General features: G+C 41.2%; 1 non-coding gene across 1 annotated transcript; it reads left to right on the forward strand.

Annotated features, from left to right (window-relative positions):
* The first annotated feature begins 24,392 nt into the window (after positions 1-24,392).
* LOC112787697 (small nucleolar RNA R71) lies at positions 24,393-24,501 on the forward strand. Its single transcript, XR_003195095.1, has one exon. It is a non-coding gene; the product is annotated as a small nucleolar RNA R71 (small nucleolar RNA).
* Positions 24,502-24,802: the final 301 nt, after the last annotated feature.

Raw genomic sequence — 24,802 nt, forward strand, 5'->3', positions numbered from 1 at the left:
AGTTAGCAGAATAGAAGTTTCATCTGCACCATGACGCCTAACAGTAGAACAGGCTGTCTGAAAATCTCTGAGGTGCTTTATAGGCTTCTGAGCAGGTAAGCCATGAAACTTAGGTATCAAGTTGATTAGCGCAGTCTTCAGTTCAAAATCTGCAGCCAAATTTAGGTGACGCACTTGATACGGTTGCAGTGTCAAGTTTGGAGCTCCAGCTTCACGGAGAGTGATCCTTCTTGGCTCTGCCATATTACCTGCACTTAAATCAACCGAATTAGTAGAAGAGGAGCTTGTTTCTTCCTCGAATGGCGGTTCAGATTTGCCCTTAGATGAGATTGGTGAATTGATAGCAACCACTTCACCACCCTCAGAGGCTAACCGATGCCGAGCTCGCCTAATACGTGAAAGAGTTCTTTCAATTTCAGGATCAAATGTGGCTAAGCTCGGATCAGGCAGGGAACGCGTCATTCAACGAAAATAAATAAAATTAAAAATATTTACACCAACTAATAATTTAGCATGCTATTGCAACTCCCCGGAAACGACGCCAAAAATTGACGTGGCGGAAATTGGCCGATTAAGAATTTATAATAAGAAATGCGTTGCAAGTACAGTTCTTAACCAGCAAAAATCCGCTTATCAATTTAGAAAGGGTTGTCACAAAATTAGAATAAAAATACTGGGAGTAGAAATCCCAGGTCGTCTCCCAACGAGTTGACAAAAGAGTGCTATTTTATTAGTCATGAGTTTTTCGAGAATTTTTAAGAGTTGGAGAATAGGAAATTAAATGATTGTGATTTAAGGCAATAAAAATTGATGAGAGAATTTATATAATCAAATAAAAGCCTTGACCGGGGGTAGATTAATTGGAAGTTCTATCATTGTCGGTTTTTCCCAAGTGGAATAGAAAAAAGTTGTTGTTCTACTTAATCATCCCTTACTAAATAAAGGAAAGTCAAGCAACCAACTAATCAACTCTGAATCCCAAGTCCTAATCCTCTCCTTAGGAAGGATTAGAGTCAGAGACTAGAGAGTTAGCCAATAACTTCCATTTTAACTAATCACTTGAGCATTCCAACTCTAAGGTCTCCTTTTAATCCACCCCCAAGTAAAGTTGGGAGTCTACTCCATTGACCTAAAAATTACTTGCACAGAATTAAAAAAGAAATCAAAGGAAGGCATGATAAATTAAATGATAACTGAAAATTAATTAAAAATAAAAATAGTACTTTGCATTAATAAATCCCAAAATGTAATATTCTTATCTGAACAGGATTAATAAGTAATTAAAAGAGTAAAGGAATAAGAAGCGTAAATCCCAAAATGTAATATTCTAATGACTTCAACGAAGGTAATGACTCTTCTCAATATCCAAAGCAAAAGCGTAAGAAGCGTAAAACTAGAAATCTATGAATGTGAGAAAAACCTAGAGGAAGAGTGATTTCTCTCTAAGATTCCAATCTAAAACTAAAACTATGCTAATGAGAATGTGTGTTGAGTCTCTGCTTGTCCCCTGGCTCTAGTCTATGTTTCTGGGCCGAAAACTGGGTCCAAACTCGGCCCAAAATCGCCCCCAGCATTTTCTGTGATTTCTGCAGGTCACGCATGTCACGCGTACGCGTCAGGCGCACGCACACGTCACCGTGCAATCTCGCTTCCACGTGTATGCATCAGGTACGCACACGCGTCGCTGCAAAAATCTCCAGATCACGCGCATGCATGAGCCGTGCGTGCGCGTCAATGCTCGCTGGTTATCTCCTTAGTTTCTTGTGTTCCTTCCATTTTTGCAAGCTTCCTCTCCATCTTCTAAGCCATTCCTGCCCTATAAAGCCTGAAAACACTTAACGCACAGATCACGGCATTGAATGGTATAAAGGGGAATTAAAATACACAAATTAAGGGCTTTGGAAGCAAGTTTTCAATCATAGGACAAAATCTAGGAAGGTATTGTAAAACCATGCAAATAGTATGAATAAGTGTGCAAAGACTTGATAAAAACCACTCAAATTAGCACAAGATAAATCATAAAATAGTGGTTTATCAATCAGCCCTGGCGTTTCGTTCCGTGGGGACGTGTTGTATGGTTATGCAGTCGAATCCTTCCTTTAGCTTGTTTACCTTGGTGAGGTACTGTTGGAGTAGGGGGTCTCGTGTTTGGTAGTCTCCGTGGACTTGGGAGCTGACTACCTGTGAGTCGCTACATACTTCCAAGATTTTTGCCTGACTTCTTTGGCTAGAGTTAGGCTGGCTAGAAGGGCCTCGTATTCTGCTTGATTGTTTGAGACCGGGAACTCGTAGCAAACTGATTGTTCGATTACGACTCCGTTTTGGCTCTCGAGTATCACTCCGGCTCCTCCGGAAGTGATGTTTGACGATCTGTCGATGTGTAGCTTCCAGAGAAATCTACCTCTGCATCATCTTCATATTTATTTGGAAAAGATTCTTCGATCTCAGAGAATTCACTTGCGGATGCAAGTTCATTACTAAGAGAGCTAGACTTGTGACTATCATCATCAAGGGAATTTGTGTCCTGGGTTATTCCGTCTAGTTCTTCATAAACGACTTGCCTTGGGGATTATACAATATCCTCCTTAGCATCAACTGTAACGTCCTTGACAGAGTTCTCCTCAACTCTGGATTCCCATGGAGGTTCAGCGTCTCCTAGATCTTCAACCAACTCTTCTTCTTGTACAATGACAGCTTCTTTTACTTGTTCTAGTATGAATTCATGCTCTGTCTTGTCCACTGGAGTTTCTAGTGTCTCCTTCATGCTACGCTCTTCATGAGATTGTCCACATGGGGCTGTGGTTGGTCCTTGAATGTTCGCGCGTCTAGAAGCTAATTGAATTACTACTTGCTCCAATTGTCGAATGGTTGTTTGAAGTTTATTTACTGTTGCCTTGAGGTGAACCTATGATTCTCGTGGTGATGGATTTGGACATGAAACACAGGGAAGTGGTGGTGCTTGGGAGTGATTGGATTGGAATTGGGGTAAGAAAGGATCATACGGTGGCGAATAGTGAAGAGAAGCTTGTGAGTGTGGTGGTTCGAGGTTATGTTGAGAGGATGGTCTATAGGCACGGGGTGGGGCTTGTTGGTATTTACAAGGTTGTCCACCATATCTATCAGCTGGGTATGCATTGTAGAATGGTCGTTGTCCATGATATCTTGGAGGGTGTTGTTGCCTAAAGGGTTGATTAGATCCTCTTGGCTCCATCCATCCTTGATTGGTCTGACCTTGATGCATATTCCTGCTGCAACTTCTATTTCCTTCAACAAAGTTAGACCCAAACTCAAAGCGAGAGGGGTGAGAATTCATAGTAGCAAATAAAATTAAAAAGGAAAAACAGAAATAAATAAACAAGCAAAAGAAAAATATTTACAATAACCAATAATAAGGCACACATTAGCAGTTCCCTGGCAATGGCGCCATTTTGATGAGAGAACTTTTGCGCGGTCTAGAAATTTGCGGATAAATCCTCGTTGCAAGTATAGTTTCTAAACCTTCAAAAGTCCTTTCATACAAACGTTTTGGTTGTCACAAGTAACAAACCCCTTTGAAATTGTTAACCAAGTATTTAAACCTCGGGTCGTCTTCTCAAGGAATTGCAGGGAAGTATGTACTTATTATTGGCTATGGAGATTGTAAATTGGGGTTTAGAAGATGAGAAGCAAGTGATTTAAATGACAATTAAAGTAAATGAAGAACAAGTAATTTAAATAGTAAAATAAATAAATGACTGTAAATGACTCTTGGCAAGGTGTGAGAAATAAGAGATCCTATCCTAGCTATCCTTATCAATGATGATGATAATTGAATCGTAATTCCACTTTGTTAACCCTTACTAAAGCAAAGGAAGGTCAAGGGATAAATTGGTTTGATCTTCGAATCCTATTTATTTCCTAAGAAAAGATTGGGATTATGGAAGTTCAATTCAATTAACAAAGATAACAATTATCAATCACGTTTGAGTTTGATAACTCCTGAGTTACTGATTTCTTAACCAAGACCAAAAGGAGAAAAATAAATCTACTTTTAATAAAAATATCTTCAGAGTAAAAGCAACAATAGCATAAATAAGAAATATCAATATTAAACTGAAATACCTCAATTAACATTAATAAAAGAGTAATCTATAACATGAAAGGATTCATAAAGTAGCTTGCAAAAGTAAATAAAAGGAATATTGAACCTGATCAAAAGAGATAATCCTGAAAGTGAATAAAAATTCTAATTCTAAATCCTAATCCTAAAGAGAGAGGAGAGAACCTCTCCCAAAACTAAATCTAAATCATGGAAAGTAAAAATTGGCGAGCTCTCCCTCAATGGATGCATTCCCTCACTTCATAACCTCTGGTCTATGCCTTCTGGACTTGGATTTGGGCCAAAAAGGGCTTCAGAATTCACTATGAGCGTTTTCTGCAATTTCTGGTGTGTGGCCTCTGTCACGCGTCCACGTGGGTCACGCGGTCACGTCATTCGGAGCTTTTCTTGTCACGCGGTCGCATCAGTCATGCGGCCGCGTCATATGTGTTATTCTTAAGGCACGCGGTCGCGTCAGTCATGCGGCCGCGTCACTGTTGATTCACGCTTGGCATGCGTTCGCGTCGTCCATGCGATCGCGTGGATGCCAGTTTCTTCAAGGACTCCGTTTTGTGCTTTCCTTCCATTTTTGTATGTTTTCTTTCCATCCTTTGAGTCATTCCTGCCTTAGAAGATCTAAAACTACTCAACACACTAATCACGTCATCGAATGGAAATAAAGGTAATTAAAATATTTAATTTTGAAGGATAGGAAACATGTTTTTCTCATACATCACATAATAAGGAAGGAGAAGTAAAACCATGCAATTAATATGAATAAATGGGTGAAGGATTGAATAAATCACTCAAATTAAGCATAAAATATATCATAAAATATGGGTTTATCAACCTCCCCACACTTAAACAATAGCATGTCCTCATGCTAAATCCAAGGTAAAGAGTAAGGTAAGATTAAAGTGGTGGAATGTTATGCAATGCAACCTATTCTAAATGCAACTACCTAAATGAGTCATGCAATTCTAATTTATTCACTCATATATAAAGCTTACATGTAGTTGAAGTAATTCACATTCTCAAGGAATCATATATATACATAGCCAACCCTTAAATAATAAAGCACTTTTGCAAATGAGATGGGAAAGAAAAATATTTTACAAACTTGCAAAACAATTAGTAAATTAAGCATAGATATATGTTGATGAGTTATTGAACCCTCACTGGATTTTGTGTTTACTCTCTAGTCACTCAGTGTTTATTGGGTTAATCGCTCTATTCTTCTTTTTATTCTTACTTTCTATAACTTTGTTCTTCATCTAACCAATCAAAAATTATAGAATATAGTCATACCAAAAATCATGAGGTCTTAAGTAAGGTTGTAATGGGGCCAAGGTAAAGGTAAGGGTATATATATAAGGCTAAGTGAGCTAATAAAGTGAATCCTTGACTGGTCTAAGATCTCACCTAACATACATACTTTCTAAATCAATGCTTCTTTACATATTTTCCCATATTTTCTCACTTTTGATGTTACATGCTCATGTTTCAATTTTTATTTTTCATCCCATGTGCATTTCTTTTATTTTGCATTTTGGGGAATTCTTTTGTATCCCCTTATTCATATGGTTGAAAAATAAATAACTCTCTCTCTTTTTTTTTTTTTTTATTGCACATGGTGATTCTTTCAATTTGATTTCTCATGAGCATGTTTTCCAAAAATTCTCATTTTAATTTATTTTTGTTCTTTTCAACTCTGCTACCTTTTATTTTTTATCATCCATGTTCCCAATAGGTTTCCCACAATTCAAACTATACAAGATTTTCTATCTTAAGCTAACCAAGGATTCAACTTGGGATTTTTATTTGTTTTTCTGCTTAAGGCTAGTAATGTAGTTTATAGAATAAAAAAGGGACTTAAAGGCTCAAGGGGGCTAACAAAGGTGATGTAAAAGGTAGGCTATTTTTGGGACAAGTGGGTTAAAGTCAAATAATGGCCTCAATCACTTTCTTGGTATGTATCTATATTCTACAACTGGACATATAGATTAAAACAAAGTAAAGAACATCAGAATAAAAAGAAGTGAAGCACACAGGGATGAAATTATGGTTTGAATGCAACCATACAATTAATGCTCAAGACTCACAGGTTGTGTGTTCTCTAACTCAAACATCATATATCATTCATATATGTTATGCAGGTTTAGTTAAAAATTCCTATTATTCTCATAAAAAATTATTTAGGGTGGCCTTTAAGGTTTTAATGTTTCTCCTTGATGAAATGTTGTTAACTAACTAACATGTAATGCTATATATACAAGGTGTGTGGATTTGATTCTGTTATGTTCAAGTTCCTAGCTTACTTCCTTTTTATATTTTCCAATTTAAACTAAGCTATCTTATGCTAAAAAGGGTAAACTATACTAATTAATCCACAGCTTTTATAACAAATAAGTTAGAATTGCAAGCTAAACTAAATAAATAAAGTATGAACTAAAGTGCAAAATCCAGAAATAGAATGAAAATACATAAAAGTAGCAGTTTATAAGTACTCAGAAAATAAAAATAAAAATAAAGAGAAAAATATAGAAAAATATCCAAAATAAAAGAAAAAGGGTCTGTAGTGGTTCACCAAAATAATACGCCCGAGATGGCGACCTCCCCACACTTAAAATGAAGCATCGTCCCTGATGCTCAATCAAGCAGGGTGTGAAGGGGTGGCATCACTGGAAGGAATGGTAGCTGGAGTCTCTGTGGTGGTGGGCTGAGGATCTGGCTGCTGTAGAGGAGGTGCTGTCTGGATCGGGATCTCAGGATCTGCAGCCTCAATCTGATGTGGAACCTCTACTTGTGGTGCAGCCTGCTCTGTGCCCGTCTGCTCTGTCTCTCCCTGGGGATGAGCCTCAGCCTCGGGATCATCCGCCTCCTCCTCAAATGGCTCTGATGGTGTGTCAGGCTCGGAAGAGATGTCACTGCCCTGTCAGATCATCAGCTTCACATGCTCATAGCGTCACTTGCTGCGACGCTCCGATCTCTCATACCGGCGCCGGTTGCGGCGCTCCATCTGATCTAACTGTCGGAACAAGTGGTGCACGAGGCGATAAATTGGCTCGGAGGCAGGTGGAGGTGTAGTGGTGGCAGCTGGGGCAGCTGTAGAAGAAGAGGGTCCAGCAGATGGTGGGGCTGTCTCATCAGTAGCAGGGAAAGGTGGGGGTCTGTAGCCCAAAGCTAGGAAGTTCCTGCTGTGAGGAATGATCTTCCTGCAGTCCGCAACTAGTGGCCTCTCATCGGCATCCTCCCATGTTACGTCAGCTCGACGGCCCAGCTGTGTAACCAAATATGGAAAAGGAAGAGTGCCTCTGACGTGGACCCTAGCCATATAGTGCCGGATAAAGCGTGGCAGGTACAGGTCCTTACCCTCCATCACACACCAAAGGAGGGTGATCATAGCGGCTGGTATCTCAGTCTCATGAGTACTCGGCATAATGTAGTTGCGGAATATCTGATGCCATAGCCGAGCCTCATCGTTCAGGTAAATCCGCTTGATCCCCTTGGGCATGGTGGTGTTCTGACCCATGATCCAAGGAACTGTCGGGTCAAGGGCGATCCTCGCCTTTACTGCATCCCAATCAAACTTTAGAAAGCGCATGTCCTCCTCAGCCTTTTTGTAACCATCAGGCTGATCGGACTTGGGTGAGAGCTGCAGAATGTCCTCTATGGCCTCTTCAGTAACCAGAATCTGCTTTCCTCTTAGGGTCACTGCATCTAGGGTAGTGATGTAGTAATTGCAGTAAAATTCCCGAACCCAAGATGCATTGACCTCTGTTAGATTTCTCTCCAGAAAGAACCAGCCTCTTTGCTTGATTTGATCAGTGGTGTATTGCTAGAGTTCTCCTGGGATCTTCAGAGTCCTCTCCAGGTATAGGTTTCTGGAGTTTGCAAACACCGGATACTTCAGCTCACAGTATCGGTTTGCAAATTTTACTGGATCAGTAGCAGGGAGCAGCTGGTCGGCCTTCTCCTACTCGGTAAAATTTTTCTCCCGCCAGGAGGAATCATGCATGAGATCAATGATGGACATGGATGATTCTCCCCTTTTACGTTTGCCAGTAGTAGCCTTGCCTTTTCTTTTCCTCTGACGGGCAGACATCCTAAAAAACAGAAAACCATGATATATATAAAAATAGGAAAGCAATTAGGCAAATAATCAAAGAAAACACAAAGTGGCAAAGGAGCAATAGGATAAGGAAAATGAGTTAAGTAAATGCGCATTAAGGATTGTATAGGAGTTAAAAGTCTGAAAAAAAGAATTTACAATCCAAAATATAATTGAATTCATGTTAAATAGAAAAATTATCATTATGCCATGGTTAGAAAGTTAGAAGAAAGTTAAAGGAAATCAAAAGAGAAGTTTTTGAAAGGTTAGGTTGGTTAAAATTTGAAAAAGATTTTAGGAGGTTAAAGTTAGGGAATTAGTGAAAAGTGGGTTAAAGTAAGTGGCATAAGGAAAATATTCCAAGTAACAAGGATTCACAGGTAGGAACGATAAGTAACTCATAACCAAGCAAGGAAAACAAGTTGATGCTGATTCAAATAGATATAAAGAAAGCAAAAATTGGAATCAAAACATCACAAATGTAGTTTATGAACCAGGAAATCAAAAAGGATAGAAAGCATGCCCTGGCATTCATGAAATGGTTTGGTTAAAGCAGAGGAAAACAGAGTTCAAAATGTCAAAACCAAAACATGAATGAAAATATTTTAGAGAAATTCGGGCAGCATTCCGGCTAAAATTGGATTGTCCCGGAAAATAAACAGCAATCAAATAGTTCATATGAATTAAAATTAAAGCTTGCAGTTACATATAAGGAATATAATCATGAAAAATCAATGTAAAGAGCAGCAATATACAGGAGAATACAGCATATGAACTAACATTACAACAGCAGCAGGATTGCAAAAACATAAAGCAATAAACATGAACAGCGCAATTAAACAAACCTAAATCCACTAACCACATCCTAGCCTACCTGACAACCTAAAATCCACTACAACATGCATATCTAACTAGCCTAAACATGAACATAAACAGAAAAAATGAAGAACTAACTACGAATGGATAAAAGGGTGACGTTTTGCGGAACCTGGAAGGCAAATGAAGGAGGTTGGGGTAGAGAGGTGGCTGGGGATGACGGGGCAGTGGTGTCCGGCGCGGTGGCTGATGGTGGTGCGGCGGTTCGGGCAGTGGCGGAGAGGGATGGGACTGGGGTAGGGGGTATTAGGGGAAGGTAGGGGGAAAGAGGGTGGTGGTGCTGTGTATACAGCGGCGTGGTGATCGTGGAGGGGGATGGTGGCGGAGGGAGGAGGAGGAAGAAGAAAGAGGAAGAAAGAAAGAGGAGGAGGAAGGATGGGGTAGGCGGTGGTGCGGCGGCGGGGTCTGGGTGGTTGACGGGGGACGACGGTGGTCTGAGATGGTGGTTGGGTGGTGGTTGGGATCGGAGAAGAAGAGAGGGGGGAGAGGGGGTTTGGGGGGCTGCGTGATTGTAGGGTTCGCGTGGCTTAGGGGGTTATAATTTTGAATCCACGCGGCCGCGTGGGGCACTCGGTCACGTAGTTGGGGTAAAAATGGGGGTGACGCGATCGCGTGGGACGCGCGATCGCATGGAAGGGGTGGAAGAGGGGGTGACGCGATCGCCTGGGGCATGCGATCGCGTCGTTGGAAATTGTGCTAAACGCACGACTCCAGCGTCGTTTCAGCGCAACTCTCTGTCTCCTTTTGGGGTTTGTGCAATCCATGCGACGCGATCGCGTGGGATTGGTTGTGTGCATGTGACGCGATCGCATGGGGCATGCGATCGCGTGGACCATTTTGTGATAGACGCACAACGGCCGCACGATTCCATCCCAACTTTATGGACGTTGGATCCTTACCCCGATCTCCAGGTCACGTGGCCGCGTGGATGACGCGGTCGCGTGGGAAGTGTTTTTTGCCATTGGGCGCGATCGCATGGATGATGCGGTCGCGTCGCGCACCCTTTTTTTATGCAGAATGCGGAATGCAATATGCAGAATGCAGTGCTTAATGTGAATGCTATGCATGATTCCAGGTTCAATAAAATAAAATAAAATTTAAAAACAAACAAAACTAAATAAAATTAAAATTGCTAAAGGAACGATCATACCATGGTGGGTTGTCTCCCACCTAGCACTTTTAGTTAAAGTCCTTAAGTTGGACATTGGAAGAGCTTCCTGCTATGGAGGCTTATGCTTAAATTCATCCAGAAATCTCTACCAATGCTTGGAATGCCAATAGCCTCCGGGGTCCCAAACTAGGCATGTAAAGCTTCTAAGCAGCTTCAAACAGATTGTCAGGCTCTCAGGGTGACGAATGTCAGAATAGAATCCATGATCCCAAGCTTTGCTTTTAAATCCGCCTCCGTCTTGATCTACATGTTTCCATCCGGGCGGTTTAAAGAGTAGATTCTCACCACGGTGACCAAACATTCTCCGTGATCTATTCAATTGAGCATGATACCAATCCGTGCACTTCGAGTTGAAGTGTAGAGCATTACTGAACCTTGTACACCAGCTCTGATTACGAGCCATTTCCCTCTTACTCTTAAAGCCGCAGAGAGCTCTAAGCTAGCCATCTGTTTCAAGCAAACCATATTCAAGTGAAAAAGTAAAGTTAAAGGTTAAGGATTGTACCCACTTGAAGCTTGTATTGGGCGGTAATGGCCTTGGGGTAGGTGTTTCTGGAGGTTCTGTAAGTTCTACTCCTTTGTGCTCTTCTGTGAATTCCTCCACTTCCTTGCAAGGTTCTTCAAATGCATCCGAGTTCTGGTCAAAGTCTTCTATGTCTTCCTCATCACTTGAGTCATAGATTGGAGGTTGAGAGAAATCTACCTCTGCATCATCTTCGTATTCATTTGGGGAAGATTCTTCGATCTCAGAGAATTCACTTGTGGATGCAAGTTCACTACTAAGAGAGCTAGACTTGTGACTATCATCATCAAGGGAATTTGTGTCCTGGGTTATTCCGTCTAGTTCTTCATAAACGACTTGCCTTGGGGATTGTGCAATATCCTCCTTAGCATCAACTGTAATGTCCTTGACAGAGTTCTCCTCAACTCTAGATTCCCATGGAGGTTCAGCGTCTCCTAGATCTTCAACCAACTCTTCTTCTTGTACAATGACAGCTTCTTTTACTTGTTCTAGTACGAATTCATGCTCTGTCTTGTCCACTGGAATTTCTAGTGTCTCCTTCATGCTACGCTCTTCATGAGATTGTCCACATGGGGCTGTGGTTGGTCCTTGAATGTTCGCGCGTCTAGAAGCTAATTGAATTACTGCTTGCTCCAGTTGTCGAATGGTTGTTTGAAGTTTATTTACTGTTGCCTTGAGGCGAACCTCTGATTCTCGGGGTGATGGATTTGGACATGAAACATAGGGAAATGGTGGTGCTTGGGAGTGATTGGATTGGAACTGGGGTAAGAAAGGATCATACGGTGGCAAATAGTGAAGAGAAGCTTGTGAGTGTGGTGGTTCGAGGTTATGTTGAGAGGATGGTCTATAGGCACGGGGTGGGGCTTGTTGGTATTTACAAGGTTGTCCACCATATCTATCAGTTGGGTATGCATTGTAGAATGGTCGTTGTCCGTGATATTTTGGAGGATGTTGTTGCCTGAAGGGTTGATTAGATCCTCTTGGCTCCATCCATCCTTGATTGGTCTGACCTTGATGCATATTCCTGCTGTAACTTCTATTTCCTTCAACAAAGTTAGACCCAAACTCAAAGCGAGAGGGGTGAGAATTCATAGTAGCAAATAAAATTAAAAAGGAAAAACAGAAATAAATAAATAAGAAAAAAAAATATTTACAATAACCAATAATAAGGCACACATTAGCAGTTCCCTGTCAATGGCGCCATTTTGATGAGAGAACTTTTGTGTGGTCTAGAAATTTGCAGATAAATCCTCGTTGCAAGTATAGTTTCTAAACCTTCAAAAGTCCTTTCATACAAACGTTTTGGTTGTCACAAGTAACAAACCCCTTTGAAATTGTTAACCAAGTATTTAAACCTCGGGTCGTCTTCTCAAGGAACTGCAGGAAAGTATGTTCTTATTATTGGCGATGGAGATTGTAAATTGGGGTTTAGAAGATGAGAAGCAAGTGATTTAAATGACAATTAAAGTAAATGAAGAACAAGTAATTTAAATAGTAAAATAAATAAATGACTATAAATGACTCTTGGCAAGGTGTGAGAAATAAGAGATCATATCCTAGCTATCCTTATCAATGATGATGATAATTGAATCGTAATTCCACTTTGTTAACCCTTACTAAAGCAAAGGAAGGTCAAGGGATAAATTGGTTTGATCTTCGAATCCTATTTATTTCCTAAGAAAAGATTGGGATTATGGAAGTTCAATTCAATTAACAAAGATAACAATTATCAATCACGTTTGAGTTTGATAACTCCTGAGTTACTGATTTCTTAACCAAAACCAAAAGGAGAAAAATAAATCTACTTGGAATAAAAATATCTTCAGAGTAAAAGCAACAATAGCATAAATAAGAAATATCAATATTAAACTGAAATACCTCAATTAACATTAATAAAAGAGTAATCTGTAACATGAAAGGATTCATAAAGTATCTTGCAAAAGTAAATAAAAGGAATATTGAACCTGATCAAAAGAGATAATCCTGAAAGTGAATAAAAATCATAATTCTAAATCCTAATCCTAAAGAGAGAGGAGAGAACCTCTCCCAAAACTAAATCTAAATCATGGAAAGTAAAAATTGGCGAGCTCTCCCTCAATGGATGCATTCCCTCACTTCATAACCTCTGGTCTATGCCTTCTGGACTTGGATTTGGGCCAAAAAGGGCTTCAGAATTTGCTATGAGCATTTTCTGCAATTTCTGGTGCGTGGCCTCTGTCACGCGTCCGCGTGGGTCACGCGGTCGCGTCATTCGGAGCTTTTCTTGTCACGCAGTCGCATCAGTCATGCGGCCGCGTCATATGTGTTATTCTTAAGGCGTGCGGTCGCGTCAGTCATGCGGCCGCGTCACTGTTGATTCACGCTTGGCATGCGATCGCGTGGATGCCAGTTTCTTCAAGGACTCCGTTTTATACTTTCCTTCCATTTTTGTATGTTTTCTTTCCATCCTTTGAGTCATTCCTGCCTTAGAAGATCTGAAACTACTCAACACACTAATCACGGCATCGAATGGAAATAAAGGTAATTAAAATAATTAATTTTAAAGCATAGGAAACATGTTTTTCACATACATCACATAATAAGGAAGGAGAAGTTAAACCTTGCAATTAATATGAATAAGTGGGTGAAGGATTGAATAAATCACTCAAATTAGGCATAAAATATATCATAAAATATGGGTTTATCAAGCGTGTTTCCGCGTCTTGTATGACTTTGCTTATGAAGTAGATGGGTTGTTGGGCTCTATTCTCGTCTTCGCGGATGAGTACCGCCGCGAGCGCTTCTTCTGTTATGGAGAGGTATAGGTAAAGGGTCTCTCCCGTCTGGGGTTTGGCAAGAACTGGGGATTCTGCTAAGACCTTTTTGAAGTATTGGAATGTCTCTTCGCATTTTGCTTCCCATTTGAAGGAGGCTCCTTTCTTCATTAGCTTGAAGAAAGGGATTGCTTTCTGCATTAATGCCCCGAGAAAGCGAGACAGTGCGGTGAGCCGGCCGGTGAGCTTCTGGATATCGTTGAGATTCTTTGGGCTTGCCATTTCGAGGATGGCTCGGCATTTCTCGGGGTTAGCTTCTACCCCACGCTGTGTGATCATAAAACCGAAGAACTTTCCTGCTTCCATTCTAAAGGCACATTTTGTTGGGTTAAGGCGCATTTGATGCCTCCTTAAGGTGTTCATTATGAGCTCGAGGTCGCTAATGAGTTGCTCGCCGGATTTGGTCTTGGTGAGCATGTCGTCTTTATAGCTTGGTTCTGGACAGGTTTTAGAATACCTTGTTGACGAGCCTTTGGTAGGTGGATCCGGCGTTTTTCAAGCCGAAGGGCATGACTATGTAGCAGTACATTCCTTCGGGAGTGATGAAAGTTGTTTTCTCCTCGTCAGGTCATTGCATGGGTATCTGGTTGTACCTGGAATACATGTCCATGAAGCTGAGGTATCGGTGGCCGGATGCAGCATCTACTAGCCCATCGATGTTTGGTAGGGGGAAGGCGTCCTTTAGACAGGCTTTGTTTAGGTCCGTGTAGTCGACACACATCTGCCACTGCCCGTTAGACTTTTTTACTAGTACGATGTTAGCCAGCCATGTCATGTAGGGGAGTTCCCTGATAAAGTTTGCTTCGAGGAGGGCTTTGACTTGTTTTTTGACCTTGGCTGCTCGGTCCGGGGACATTTTCCGTCTTCTTTGTGCCACGGGTTTGGCTTTGGGATCTACGGCCAGCCGGTGAGACATTAGGTCGGGGTCTATTCCTGGCATGTTGGCTGGTGTGAATACGAATCGATCTCTGTTTTGTTTTAGGAGTTATGAGAAGTCCTCTTTCAGGTCGTATGGGAGGTTCTTATCGATAAAAGTGTACTCGTCTTTGGTTTGCCCTATTTTCAGTTTTTCCATGTCACCTTCTGGTTCCGGCCTGGGTTGGTCGTCTTGTCGAGCATCCAGGTTGGCTAAGAATATGCCGGCCGCGTCGCGGGACTTCTTTCGCCCCCGTGGATGGTACCGATGGAGCCGTCTTCTGTTGTAAACTTCATGAGGAGGTATTTGGTGAAGATGATGGCCAAGAGGTCGTTGATTGTTTTTCTTCCGATGATGACGTTGTAGGCGGTGGAGTCTTTGAGAACCACAAACTCGGATAGGATCGTCTTCCTCTGTTTTCCCGTTCCTATGGTGAGGGGGAGGACGATGGAACCGTCTGGTTTGAGGAAGTTGTCTCTGAGTCCTGTGACTCTATTGCGGTGTGTTTGAAGATTGTCGTTGCGGAGTCCGAGCTTGTCGAAGGCTCCTCTGAAAAGGATGTTATAGTCTGCCCCTGTGTCCACCACTATCCTTCGGACTAGCCCAGTTCCAATTTTTGCCGAAATGACAAAGGGGAAGTCTTCCGCCGAGGTGCCGTAGTGGCATTCCTCGAGTGAGAATGTCACCGCTTTGTCGGCGGTGGTGGTTGGGATTTGCTTTCGGACTGCCAGGACTTTGAGATCTTTCTTTAGTGTTGATTTTGACTTGCCCGGGGTATCTTTGCCTGTGATGACATTTATGATTATGGTCGGGTCTGTCTCCGGGCTTTCCCTAGGGAGTTATCTCTATGTTCTTGGGTTGTGTCCTTCTCTTTCTGGTGACCTTTCTCTTTCGGCGCGTTTCGGTTCTCTGATGATTTTAGTGAACTCGGGGAGCTTGCCTTCTCTTATTGCTTGCTCAAGAGTGTCCTTTAGGTCGAAACAGTCTCGTGTCCTATGCCCGTAACCTCGGTGGTAGTCACAATATAGGGTTTTGTTGCCGCCGGTCCTTTCTTTGAGTTGTCGTGCTTTCGGGATGATACCTCGGTCTGCTATTTGGTGGTATATCTCGGTGATCGGGGCCGTCAGGGGTGTGTAGTTGGAAAATTTTCCGATTTTGGGAGGTCGGTTTATGTTTGCTGATTTGGGATGGTCCTTCTGATTTTCTCTAAGTGGGTGGTTATGCGGAGGTGCTGCGTTGCCATGTTGGGTGTTGCCGTGCTGCCGTTTATTGGCGGCTACGACTTGGCTTACCTCTTCGTCGTTTATGTATTCCTTGGCGATGCTCTGGATCTCGTGCATGGTCCATACTGGTTTGGTAGTGAGGTATTTGCAAAAATCTTCATTCATGAGTCCGTTGGTTAGGCAAAGACTTGCGAATGAAGTCGTGAGTCCGTCGACCGTTAAGCATTCGTCGTTGAAGCGGTCGAGGTATTTTCTTGTGGACTCGTCTTGTTTTTGCGTGACTCCCAATAGGCAAATGGGGTGTTTAGCTTTGGTGATTCTGGTGGTGAATTGGGCCATGAACTTCCGTGAGATGTCGTGGACTTCGGTTATGGATCCGTTAGGGAGGGCGTTGAACCATTTGATCGATGGCCCAGCTAGGGTTACTGGCAAAGCTCTGCATCGGACTGTGGTACAGCATTTGTAACCCACTAACTTACCGGCAAGTGCACCAGGTCGTACCAAGTAATACCTTACGTGAGTAAGGGTCGATCCCACGAGGATTGATGGATTAAGCAACAATAGTGTTTGATAGGATTAGTTAGACAAACAGAAAATAGTTTTTGAAAGTTCAAAAGCATTAAAAAATAAAGAAGAGTTTGAAAACAGGCAGGTGAATAGGTAAGGAATAAAATATGAAGAAACAGTTAAGGTTTCAGAGTTATCTATTTTCTGGATTGACTTTTCTTATTATTTTATTTTAATCATGTAAGATCTAATTTATGGCAACTATATGTGACTAGACCCTAATTCCTTAGACCTTTCTAGTCTCCTCTAAAATTCATCAACAGCCAATTCCTTGGTCAATTAATTCCAATTAGGGGGTGAAGTTCAATTCTAGTTATATGCCACAGAAATCCTAATTACCCAAACATAAAAGGATATTATGTCACGTATCCTATTAAATCCAGATAAATTAGAAATTTAGGAGAATATGTTTTCAGCCTGTTGTTCAAGTAAAGAGCTTTTCCATGTTATACAAGAACGCATTTAGAAAGAGGGTCATACTTCCGTTCCACCCAAATTCATAAAATAAAGAACGAAAACAATTCTTAAATATAAATCCATACATAAATTAAAATAGAAAAAAATAATAAAATCAATCCATACAAATAGACAGAGCTCTTAACCTTAACAATGGAGGTTTAGTTGCTCATGATAAAGAGAAAATAAGGATTCAGGTAAAAAATGTACTCCCTTAATCTGATGGATCTGAATTCCCTTTTATAACTAATCCTAATAATTTAAAAATCAAATTTCTAAAATTAAAATTAAAATAATATCTTTTCCTATTTAAAAATTCGAATTTGAATTTAAATTCGAATTAATTAACAAGTCTTCAGCTGATGGGTGGGGACCACTTGATTTGTCCATTCTGTGGCTTCTAATCTGTGTTTTCTGAGCTGGAAACTGGGTCAAAACAGTCCAGAAATCGCCTCCAGCGTTTTTCTGCGTTTCCTGCACGTGACGCATGTCACGCGTACGCGTCAGTCACGCATACGCGTCGATGGTCTTTTTTGCGAGTCACGCGGACGCGTCGGTCACGCGGACACGTCGCTGAGCAAATCTTCAAATTACGCGTACGCGTCAGTCACGCACACGCGTCAGGCACGCGTACGCGTCGCTCCTCGCTGCCATCTCCTTTGATTCTTGTGCTACAGAAACTCCATCAAATCCAGCCAAATGCTACCTAAAATAAACAGTATTGCACAAAACTCAAAATAACATCCATAGTGGCTAAAATATAATTAATTCTTTATTAAATTCAACAATTTAGATGCAAATTCACTAGGAAAAGATAGGAAAGATGCTCATGCATCACAACACCAAACTTAAATTGTTGCTTGTCCTCAAGCAACCAAGACTAATATAAGCTTAGGATGTGAATTTGCATGAGAATGAGAGTTCGATTAAGCTCATGTCTCTTCTTATAGTGGGGTTTACAACTGCAATCCTGAATAGTTTTGGCATCTCACTTTATCCTTTGAAGTTCAGAATGATTGGCATCCATAGGAACTCAGAATTCAGATAGTGTTACTGATTCTCTTAGTTCAGTATGTTGATTCTTGAACACAGCTACTTTATGAGTCTTGGCCGTGACCCTAAGCATTTTGTTTTCCAGTATTACCACCGGATACATAAATGCCACAGACACATAACTGGGTGAACCTTTTTAGCTTGTGACTCAGCTTTGCTAGAGTCCCCAGTTAGAGGTGCCCAGAGTTCTTAAGCACACTTTTTTTGCTTTGGATCACGACTTTAACCGCTCAGTCTCAAGCTTTTCACTTGACACCTTCACTCCACAAGCACATGGTTAGGGACAGCTTGATTTAGCCACTTAGGCCAGGATTTTATTCCTTTGGGCCCTCCTATCCATTAATGCTCAAAGCCTTGGATCCTTTTTACCCGTTGCCTTTTAGTTTAAAGGGTTATTGGCTTTTTCTGCTTGCCCTTTTTTTAAGTTTTTTTTTCTTTTTCTTTATTTTATTTTATTTTTTTCTTTTTTTTTCGAAAGCTTTGTGTTTTTCACTGCTTTTTCTTACTTCAAGAATCAATTTTATGATTTTTCAGATTATCAATAACATTTCTCTTTTTCATCATTCTTTCAAGAGCCAACAATTTTAACATTCATAAACTTCACTATCAAAAATATGCACTGTTCAAGCATTCATTCAGAATCACAGAAAATACCACCACATCTAAGTAAGTGAGACTACTCTAAAAAATAAACTCAAATTCTCATGCACTACATCTGTTCTTCTTTCTTTTTTATTTCAAGCTTAGTGGGCAATACATGAGACATCTTTCAGAATTAGAGCACTTAACAGAAAAATTAAACTATAATCTATGAATCTACTAATAATGGATCATGCAGCAAACAAAGCAAAATAGCAGAAAACCGGAACATACATAATAAAAGTGGGAGGGAATAAAAATGAAAGGAACTCAACCACCTTAGTTATCTGAGCGGTCGTTTTATTCTTCAGGTTTGTGCTCCTCAGTGAAGATGATTCGCCTCCCTTTTGGTGCCATCGGAATAGACAAAAAATCCTTAAGCAAAGTGTCAACACCAAACTTAAATGTTTGCTTGTCCTCAAGCAAAGAATAACTGAAAATAAAAAGAGACATATATTATGAGAAAGAAAAATAAAAGGATAAAAGAATAAGAGAGAATTAGAATTGGGAGAGAGAGAAAGAAAATTAAAACTGGGCGGCGAAGGCGACGCATACGCGTACGCGTGGGTCGCGGAACTTCCTTAATGACGCGTCAGTGTCAGGCACGCGTCCGCATGCCCTGGGTTTTGCGCAATTCGCGCAAAGCCAGCCGCGCGCACGCGCAACTCTCTGTTCGCGTGGCTAGGGAAACAAATTTGGCATACGACGCGTTTGCGTCATGCACGTGCACGCGTGGATGGCCGTTTCGTCAAATGACGCGCACGTGTCAGGGACGCGTACGCGTGGGCAATTTTGTGCTTTTAGCACACTTCCAGCCCCAAGCCAGCACAACTCTCTGTCCAAACACCTTTTACACCAATTTGCAAAGTCACGCGTACGCGTCGATGACGCGGACGCGTGGAGTGCCAAAATCATGATTGACGCGCACATGTGGAGTACGCATACGCGTGTGTTTGTTTGTGCTAGAGGCATCATTTTCGCATCATTTCCGCGCAACTCTCTGTAACTTTTTATTTTTCTCGCACCCCTAGATGACGCGTATGTGTCAGCGACGCTTGCGCGTTAGGTGCTTTTTTTTTTTTTTTGAGGTGTTCGGTTCCTGTTATAAAATAGCTGCATGATCAGAAAATTAGTAAGAACTTAATAAAAATCAAATAAGTAAGAAAACTACTACTACAAAAAATAACTAAGGATACGAAATTATCAGGTTGCCTCCCGACAAGCGCTTCTTTAATGTCACTAGCTTGACGGTCAGTTCTGCTAGTTCAGTAGATGAGTGGAGCTCTGGCAATCAATCTCACCTCCAAGATAGTGCTTTAACCTCTGGCCATTAACTGTAAATTTCCTACCAGAATTCTCTTCCTGTATTTCCACATGACCATATGGTGAAGCTCTGGTAACCGAAAACGGTCCTGACCACTGGGATTTCAGCTTCTCGGGAAAGAATTTGAGCCTTGAATTATATAGAAGCACTCTCTGTCCTGGCTCAAAGACTCTGATGGCAATCTTCTTGTCATGCAGTAACTTGGTTCTTTCCTTATAGAGCTTGGCATTCTCATAAGCTGAATATCTGAATTCATCAAGCTCATTCAACTGAAGCATTCGCTTAATTCCTGCAGCTTCTGAATCAAGATTTAGATACCTGATTGCCTAGTAAGCCTTGTGTTCCAGCTCAACTGGCAAGTGACAAGCTTTGCCATAGACCAACTGATAAGGGGACATACTAATGGGAGTCTTGTATGCTGTCCGGTATACCCAGAGAGCATCATCAAGCTTCCTAGACCAGTCCTTTCTTGAAACACTGACGGTCTTCTCTAGAATCCTCTTAAGTTCCTTGTTGGAAACTTCAACTTGTCCACTTGTCTGAGGGTGATAGGGGGTTGTCACCTTATGACGAACTCCATATCTCTGCAGAAAAGAGTCTAGCTGTCTGTTACAGAAGTGACTTCCTCCATCAATAATGAGTGTCCTTGGGACACCAAACCGGCTGAAGATATATCTCTGAAGAAAGCTCATTACCACCTTGGCATCATTGGTGGGTAGAGCTACAGCCTCCACCCACTTGGAAACATAATCAACGGCCACTAGAATATAGTTGTTTGAATGTGAGGGTGGGAAAGGTCCCATGAAATCAATACCCCACACATCAAACAACTCAACCTCAAGAATCCCATGCTGTGGCATTTCATGGTTGGTAGGGAGATTTGTGGCTTTTGCACATCTGTCACAATGCTTCACAAATTTTCTTGAATCTCTGAAGAGAGTCAGCCAGTAAAACCCACTCTGAAGGACCTTTGTAGCTGTCCTTTCACCACCAAAGTGGCCTCCATATTTAGAACCATGACAGTGCCAAAGAATCTGCTGTGTTTCATCATCTGGGATACATCTCCTGATTATACCATCTAAACACCTTTTAAAAAGGTATGGTTCCTCCCAAATGTAGTACTTGGCATCTGTTAATAGCTTCTTTACTTGTTGCCTGCTGTACTCCCTTGGGATAAAATTCATAGCCTTATAATTTGCAATGTCTGCAAACCAAGGAGCTTGCTGAATGAGGAACAATTGCTCATCCGGAAACGTCTCAGTCACATTTGTGGGTGGTTGTACTCCTGCTTCAGGCTCAATTCTGGAGAGATGTTCAGCTACTTGATTTTCTGACCCTTTTCTGTCTTTTATCTCAATATCAAACTCTTGAAGGAGCAACACCCATCTGATTAATCTTGGTTTAGAATCCTGCTTGGTTAGAAGGTACTTCAAAGTAGCATGGTCAGTATAAACAATAACCTTAAAACCAAGTAAATAGGACCTAAACTTATCAACAGCATACACAACAGCTAATAATTCCTTTTCTGTAGCTGTGTAATTCTTTTGAGCATCATTTAACACACGACTGGCATAATAAATGACATGTACAAGCTTACTATGCCTCTGTCCTAAAACAGCTCCTATAGCAAAATCACTAGCATCACACATTAATTCAAATGGCAAATCCCAGTCAGGGGGAGCTATAATGGGAGCAGAGGTAAGGTTGGCTTTTAGAGTTTCAAAAGCATGCAGACAATCAGAATCAAAGATAAAAGGAATATCAACAACCAACAGGTTGCTCAATGGTTTAGCAATTTTAGAAAAATTCTTTATAAATCTTCTATAAAATCCTGCATGACCCAAGAAACTCCTAATTGCCTTAACATTAGTTGGTGGTGGTAATTTTTCAATTACCTCCACCTTTGCTCTGTCAACCTTAATCCCCTTACTTGAAATCCGGTGTCCAAGAACAATGCCTTTTGTAACCATAAAATGGCATTTTTCCCAATTTAAAACAAGGTTTGATTCTTGACACCGTTTCAAGACAAGAGATAAATGTTTAAGACAGGATTCAAAAGAATTACCAAAAATAGAAAAGTCATCCATAAATATCTCAATAAACTTTTCAACCATATCAGAAAAAATTGAAAGCATACACCTCTGAAAAGTTGCTGGAGCATTGCAAAGTCCAAATGGCATTTCTCCTGTAGGTAAATACTCCAAAGGGGCATGTGAATGCTGTCTTCTCTTGATCTTGAGGGTCCACTGCAATTTGATTATATCCAGAATATCCATCTAGAAAATAATAAAAAGCATGACCAGCTAACCTCTCAAGCATCTGATCAATGAAAGGCAGGGGGAAATGATCCTTCCTTGTAGCAGTGTTGAGCCTCCTGTAGTCTATGCACATTCTCCATCCTGTGACTGTTCTTGTAGGAATAAGCTCATTCTTTTCATTCTTGATCACTGTCATCCCTCCTTTCTTGGGAATTACCTGCACAGGACTTACCCAAGGACTTTCAGAAATAGGGCAAATAATACCTGCTTCCCATAATTTCATTACCTCTTTTTGGACCACATCTTTCATAGTTGGATTTAGTCTCCTTTGTGGTTGCACAACTGGTTTGGCATCATCTTCAAGGAGGATATTGTGCATACATTTGGTTGGACTAATCCCTTTCAAGTCATTAATGGTCCACCCAAGAGCTGTTTTATGGCTCTTGAGCACTGAAACAAGCACCTCTTCCTCTTCAGGCTTCAGGGAAGAGCTAATAATTACTGGATATGAATCATTTCCACCCAAGAACACATATTTCAGAGAAGGGGGTAAGGGTTTGAGCTCAAGCTTGGGGGCTTCCTCCTCCTTGATTAACGTGTTCATCAGCTCCTTTTGGGGTGGTGAATCGTCAACTTCAACTAATTCACACTCAGAAATAGGATCTAGAACATCATCAAGTACCTCAGTTTCCAGTACTTCTTGAACAAGTGGTTCAATAACATCTATTTTCATACACCCCTCAAAATTATTAGGGTGCTTGAGGGCTTCAAAAACATTTAGGACCACCTGTTCTTCATTGACCCTCAGTGTTAATTCACCCTTTTGCACATCAATCAGAGCTCTACCTGTAGCTAAAAATGGTCTACCAAGTATAATAGAGGGTTTTACCTCCTCTTCCATGTCTAATATAACAAAATCAACAGGAAAAAAAATGGTCCTACTTTAACAAGTAAATCTTCAACCACACCCACAGGTAATTTAATAGAAAGATCCGCAAGTTGAAGAGAAATACGAGTAGATTTTACCTCCTCAATTTGAAGCTTTTTCATCACTGAAAGTGGCATGAGGTTGATGCTAGCTCCAAGATCACATAAAGCTCTCTGAATGCCGACTTCTCTAATGCTGCAAGGAATGACAAAGCTTCCTGGGTCTGGCATCTTCTCAGGAAGGGTGTGTTGAATAATAGCACTGCATTCCTTTGTTAACACCACGGTTTCTTGCTCCTTCCAATTCCTCTTGTGGGTCAACAACTCTTTCATAAATTTAGCCTAGAGACGCATTTGCTCCAGAGCCTCTGCAAAAGAAATGTTGATCTGCAGCTTCTTAAAGACATCTAAAAATTTAGAGAATTGCTTTTCTTTGGACGCCTTCTGAAGCCTCTGACGATATGGCATTTTTGGCTTGTATTCAGGGGCCTTTGGTAAGGTGGGATAAGTGCCAAGAAAGTCAGGAAACGGGTTATCTGCACGCTTAGGAGGGGCGTGCTCTACTTCTTCCTTCTTCTCCTCTGGAGTTTCCTTTTCAACTAGATCTTCATTGACCTTGGTCTCAGAACCAGCTACCTTACCACTTCTCAATTGAATAGCCTTGCAATCTTCTCTTGGGTTCACCACTGTATCACTAGGGAATGTATTTGAAGACCTTTCAGGTAATTGCTTGCTCATTTGACCCATTTGCACCTCTAAGTTTCTAATGGAGGCTCTAGTTTCTTGCATGAAACTCATCATCATCTCCCAATTAGAATCTTATTGGGATTTAGAATTTGCCTGCTGAGGTGGTTGTTATTGCTGAGACTGAAATTGGCAGTTATTATAGTTGTTCTGTTGAAAACTGCCTTGAGAACTATTGTTGAAGTTCTGAGGTCTCTGAGGTTGATCTCTCCACCCAAAATTTGGGTGATTCCTCCACCCCTGATTGTATGTCTTAGAATATGGATCATTGTTGGGATTTCTAGGACCACTCGCCATGTAATTCACCTGTTCAAAAGAGGGTTGAGCATAATCATAATTGTCATTTTGCATATAGTTACCTGCCATGTCATAGGAGACTTCCTGTGGTGGATTTTGGGTGTTGATAGCTGAGACTTGCATGCCACCCATCTGTTGAGTAAGTAGATTTATTTGCTGAGACATCAGCTTGTTCTGAGCAAGAAGAGCATTAACAGCTTCTACTTTCAACACGCTTCTCTTCTGTGGGGTCTCAGAGTTCACAGGATTCCTGTTAGATGAGTATAAATATTGGTTGCTTGCAACCAATTCAATCAGCTCAATAGTTTCCTCAGGTGTCTTCTTCTTGTGCAATGAACCGCCTGCAGAAGTGTCTAGGCTCATCTTGGACATCTCACCCAAACCTTCATAAAAGATATCTAGTTGGGTCCATTTGGAGAACATGTCCGGAGGGCATTGCCTAGTCAGTAGCTTGTATCTCTCCCAAGCTTCATAAAGAGTTTCACCCTCCTTCTGTCTGAAAGTCTGAACCTCCAACCTGAGCTTAGTCAGCTTCTTTGGTGGGAAAAATTTAGTGAGAAATTCTGTAACAACCTTTTTCCAAGTATTCAGACTCTCCTTCGGTTGGGAATCTAGGCATAGCTTTGCTTTATCCCTCAGAGCAAACGGGAAGAGCATGAGTTTGTATACCTCAGGATTCACTCCATTTTTCTTCACAGTATCACATATCTGCAGAAAATCAGAAATAAACTGATTTGGATCTTCATGAGGAAGTCTGTGATACTGACAGTTTTGTTGCACCAGGGTAACCAATTGTGGCTTCAACTCAAAGTTGTTTGCAGCTATA

The sequence above is a fragment of the Arachis hypogaea genome, chromosome 20, assembly GCF_003086295.3.
Source record: "Arachis hypogaea cultivar Tifrunner chromosome 20, arahy.Tifrunner.gnm2.J5K5, whole genome shotgun sequence".
Classification (NCBI taxonomy): Eukaryota; Viridiplantae; Streptophyta; class Magnoliopsida; order Fabales; family Fabaceae; genus Arachis; species Arachis hypogaea.